Source organism: Myodes glareolus, chromosome X (assembly GCF_982192425.1).
Source record: "Myodes glareolus chromosome X, mMyoGla1.1, whole genome shotgun sequence".
NCBI lineage: Eukaryota > Metazoa > Chordata > Mammalia > Rodentia > Cricetidae > Myodes > Myodes glareolus.
In genome coordinates this window covers 52,588,568-52,593,919 of record NC_142053.1, presented here as the reverse complement: position 1 = coordinate 52,593,919, position 5,352 = coordinate 52,588,568, and the positions used below count along the sequence as shown (strand labels likewise).

At 40.6% G+C, this 5,352-nt stretch overlaps 1 pseudogene; it reads right to left on the bottom strand.

Annotated features, from left to right (window-relative positions):
* Positions 1-808: 808 nt before the first annotated feature.
* On the bottom strand, positions 809-1,428 carry LOC125396415 (apoptosis regulator BAX-like; annotated as a pseudogene).
* Between the last annotated feature and the right edge of the window lie 3,924 nt (positions 1,429-5,352).

Sequence of the window (5,352 nt, the reverse complement as noted above, 5' to 3'; positions counted from 1 at the left end):
GCAAACAAATAGTCCTCCTGCTTCCAAAGTCATGTAGAGTTAAAACAGGGCAGTATTTTTCCCTGATAATGGGTTTATTAGCGCCATCTTGTGACAGAGTTGTAAACTGCAGCATGAACACCAGTGACTAGAAATGGAGGCGGTGGGTGGGGGGGCACTTTGAACCAAACCCATCTTACAGAGATTTCTAGCTGTCTGGTAGAAAGGGAAGAGTTCCAGTATAAAAGGGTCGCTGTCAAGACTCCAGACACTCATGTTATCCAGAAATGAAAGTTCTATGTGGAAGCAGCCAAAAGATAATTTTTGTTTTGACGTTTCTAGATTGCTATACATCTATGTAAACATAAATCTGTCTCTGTGACTTGTCATACTTGATGTTCCAATTCTCCAATTTATATTTACTCATTAGCTGAACTTCTACTATAAATTCCTCTAGTCATTGGTAATAACAAAATGTTTTAGCATGGGAAGACTAGCATGAATGCTAAATTCATTTGCAATGTTTTCATTTTTTAAAAAAAACAGTGAATTAATTTCCTTCCACAAGTCCTTGAAAGAAACTTAAATTAGTTCATTTCTTATTGTCTTTATTGGTTTATGCCATTTCTACAATGGCTATATTAAATGTATTTTAGTTATTTATTTCAAAGCGGACCTGAGGTTTATTGTTCCCTCCGCAGGCCACAATTCCCAGCCCTCCCAATAATTACAAAAATAAGAAAAATGTCTATCCCCTCTCCCCATTCATCCCAGAAAAAAAATATCACAATGTATAAAGAAAAGACACAGTGCAAGGCAGTGGACGACCTCAACCTATCTTCTTCCAGATGTTGAGTGAGGCATTGAGAATTCCAGATGCAAAAATTGCCACCATCAGCCATGTGGGGGACTGAAGTACAAGAGGACACCATTCCAGTCACCCTGGTCTTGGATCCAGACAAAAGCCGCTCTAGGAGGAGGAAGTCCAGTGCCAGCCCATGGTGGTTCTGAGTAGCTTGGACCCTTTACACAGGACTTTGAGCATCAGCTTGCTAGCAAAGTAGAAAAGGGCAGCAACCTGAAGTGGCCATCAGCAAACATGTCAGTAGCCACACAGAAGAAGACGTGTGTGTGTGTGTGTGTGTGTGTGTGTGTGTGTGTGTGTGTGTGTGTGTGTGGTGGGGGTGGGGAGGTCTGTATCCATGGAAGCAATCATCCTCTGCAGCTCCATGTTGCTGTCCAGCTCATTTCCAATTCAACTGAGACTGTCACTCAGCTTCTTGGTGGGCACATTCTGGGGTGTCTGCTCCAAGGTCAGCTCAAGTGTCTCCCTGGCCATCCTCCCAACTTGATCCTGGATGAAACCCTGTAGCAAAAAGGCCCTTGTCTTCATGGTCTGCTCAGAGCTGGTGGCCTGTGACCTCTGAACTGCTCCCCTGACCAGTCCATCACCCATTACCGCCACTGCTTATTTCAGCCATTTTATTTGACATTCAACTTGTTTGATCTTTGTGATATGAAAATTCCTTTAGCTTAGCTTCTGGTCTTTTTGAGGCCTTATTGTAGTAGGCTTAACTGATAGGTACTTTGTCAACCATTTCTCAAAAGTGAATTTCCTTTTAGGGAGAAATGTTTTTACACTGCTCAGACTAGAGATTAGAGATTCCTGTAGTGATGAGGCAAGCAGGCCTGCTTTTCGTCCCACCCGGCTCCCGAACGGCTAGCTTTACACCCGAAATAACAACACACAGATAGTATTCATTTAAACACTATCTGGCCCATTAGTTCTAGCCTCTTATTGGCTAACTCACACATCTTGATTAACCCATTTCTAATAATCTGTGTAGCACCATGAGGTGGTGGCTTGCCAGGAAGATTCTAACCACTGTCTGTCTTGGGTAAGAGAAGCATGGCGTCTGCCTCATTGCCTTCTTCCCAGCATTCTGTTTGGTCTACTCCACCTATCTAAATTCTAGCCTATCAAAAATCCAAGGCAGTTTCTTTATTAACCAATGAAAGTAACACATAGACAGATAACCCTCCTACATCAGTTTCTTACTATGAGTGCATTGGTAGCTCACCCTCATTCTCACTAAATGGATCTAGAAAAGGTGTGTTATGTTTTAAAGAGAGGGTGGTGGTTAGATTTGGTGCCAATTTGACATAATCTAAAATCACCTAGGGGTCTCAATGTGGGATTGTCTAGATTATATTAGCCTTCAGGCATATCTGTGGGGGGGTTATCTTGATTATTTAGAATCTGGGTTATATAAGAGTGCTCTTAACTATGGATGAAATTTGATTAGCTGCTTTGAGTTTCTGCTGCCTTGACTTCCCCTAAAATAACGGATGGTAACCTGGAATTGTGAGCCAGATAAACACTTTTTTTATCCCTTAAATGTTTTTTGGCAGGATCTTTTCATCACAGCAGTAGAAAATAAATTAGGATGGTTATGCGTGATTAGCTTACATACAGAGAGGGTCCTCCACCTTATTACTGGTAGCATTTCTGAATTATTGTGCTAACTTTCCAACTTTAAAATATATACAATTAAAATGCCACTTTTCTCTCATTCAGTAAGGGTGAAATTGTCATGTTATAAATAAGTGAATATTAATAACATTTCCATAGAGATGAAAGTCTTCTGTATCTATCTTGTCCAGAAAGTACTTACTTGTTAATGTTGTTCAACATTAACAAGTACAACTTGTTAATGTTGAATATATGAAATGTTTTGGGTACAACTGAAGAACTAAAGTTTTTAATTCCTTTTATTTTTTTTAAAAAAGAAAACAAACTGTCTTTTTTTTATTTTACATACCAATCCCAGTTTCCACTCCCACCCCTCCTCCCAATGCCTCCACTTCCCCACCCCCAACCTCTATCCACTCCTCAGAGAGGGAAAGGCACATTGCTTTGGGGAAGGTCCAAGGCCCTCCCTACTATATCTAGGCTGAGCAAGGCATCCATCCAAAGAAAATGGGTTCCCAAAAAGCCAGTACATGCAATAGGGATAAATTATGGTGCCACTGCCAGTTACCATGCAGTCTGTCCCAACCATGCAACTGTCATCCACATTCAGAGAGACTAGTTTGGTCCTATGCTGCTTCCTTCCCTGTCTGGCTGAAGTTTGTGAGCTCCCATTAGCTCAGGTAAACTGTTTCAGTGGGTGTCCTCATCATGGTCTTGACCTCTGCTCATATTCTCATTCCTCCCACTCTTCAACTGAACTTTGGGAGCTCAGCCCAGTGCTTCACTTAGGGTCTCTGCCTCTGTTCCATCAGTTGCTGAATGAAGGTTCTATGGTGACATTTAAGATAGTCATCATATGACTACAAGGCAAGGCCCAGAACTAAAGTTTTAATTATATCTAAATGTAGGCCACATATGGTTAATGCTTATTATTAGCGAATCAATCCCACACCAGTTATGTTTTAAGGGGTTATTTATTTGGCGGGGGTAAAACTTACATACACCATAAACCGTCAGGAAGGGAGCCTAGTTGCTGGAGCAGGAGCCGGGAGCAGCAGCCGAGACCGAGCACCGGAACCAAGAGCCGGAACCAAGAGAGCCTTATCCGGAACTGCTTCTCTTTTTAAAAGAGAAATATACCACGCCCCAATGGGCTGGTATTTCAGCAGCTATTGGCTGACGGAGCGGAAGTCGCTCCCCACTGTACTGTGGGCTCCTGCTTCAGTGATTGTTGGTTGAGGCAGCGGAAGTTACTCCCACAACAGCTTATCTATTCTGTTGGACAATAATAGCTCAACATGTTTTTCCATACCTTATTTTTTCATATCTCAATGCATCCTGAGGTTACTACATTGTAGTAGAGAGAGGAAGTTCTTGCTTATTATACTTGCACAATATGCCAGGATATAGGTGCACTATATTCAGTCACTACATTATTGGAAAACATATACCATTCTAATAGTCTTTCATTGTTAGCAATTTTTCTGCTGGGAAAGACAATATTCTTATGCCACCCCTGTCCTGTTTCTGCATTGTTTCATTGAGATAGACTCTTTTAAAATTGTTTTTATTGAGCTATATACTTTTCTCTGCTCCCCTCTCTTCTTCCCTTTTCCCCTTCTCCCCTCTCCTATGATCCCCATGCTGCCAATTTACTCAGGAGGTCTTGTCTTTTTCTAATTCCAGTATAGTTTAGATCCATGTACGTCTCTCTTAGGGTCCTCATTATTGTCTGGGTTCTCTGGGATTATGAATTGTAGGCTGTTTTTTCTTTCCTTTATGTCTAAAAGCCACTTATGAGGGAATACATATTATATTTGTATTTTTTGGTCTAGGTTACCTCACTCAAAATGATGTTTTCTAAATCCATCCATTTGCCAGCAAAATTCAAGATGTCATTTTTTTCTGCTGTGTAGTACTTCATTGTATAAATGTACCACATTTTCCATATCAGTTCTTCAGTCGAGGGGAATTTAAGTTGTTTCCAGGTTCTGACTATAACAAACAATGCTGCTATGAACATAGTTTAGGCACATGTTCTTGTGGTATGATTGAACATCCTTTGGATATATACCCAAAAGTGGTATCAGTGGGTCTTGAGCAAGGTTGTTTCCTAATTTTCTGAGAAATTGCCAAAGTGGCTGTACCAGCTTGCATTCCCACAAGCAATGCAGGAGTGTTCCCTTTATCCCACATCCTCTCCAACATAAGCCGTCATCTGTATCTTTGACCTTGGCCATTCTTACAGGTATAATATGGAATCTCAGAGTTGTTTTGATTTGCATTTCTCTGATGACTAAGGATGTTGAGCATTTCCTTAAGTATCTTTCAGCCATTTTAGATTCATCTGTTGAGAGGTTTGTACCCCATTTTTAATAGTATTATTTGTTCTTTTGATGACCAATTTCTTGAGTTCTTTGTATATTTTGGAGATCAGTCCTCTGTCCAATGTGGGGTTGGTGAAAATCTTTCCCCATTCTGTAGCCTGCCATTTTGTCTTGTTGACCATGTCCTTTGCTTTACAGAAGCTTCTCAGTTTCAGGAGATCCCATTTATTAATAGTTTCTCTCAGTGTCTGTGCTGCTAGGGTTATATTTAGGAAGTGGTCTCTTATGTCAATACATTCAAGGGTGCTTCCCACTTTCTCTTCTATGAGGGTCAATGTGGTTGGTTTTATGTTGAGGTGTTTGATCCATTTGGACTTGAGTTTTGTGCATGGGGATAGATATGGATCTATTTTCTACATGTTGATATCCAGTTATGCCAGCACCATTTGTTGAAGATGCTTTCTTTTTTCCATTTTATATTTTTTGTTTCTTTGTCAAAAATCAGGTGTTCGAAGGTGTGTGGATTAATATCCAGGTCTTCAATTTGGTTCCACTGGTCCTCCTGTCTGTTTT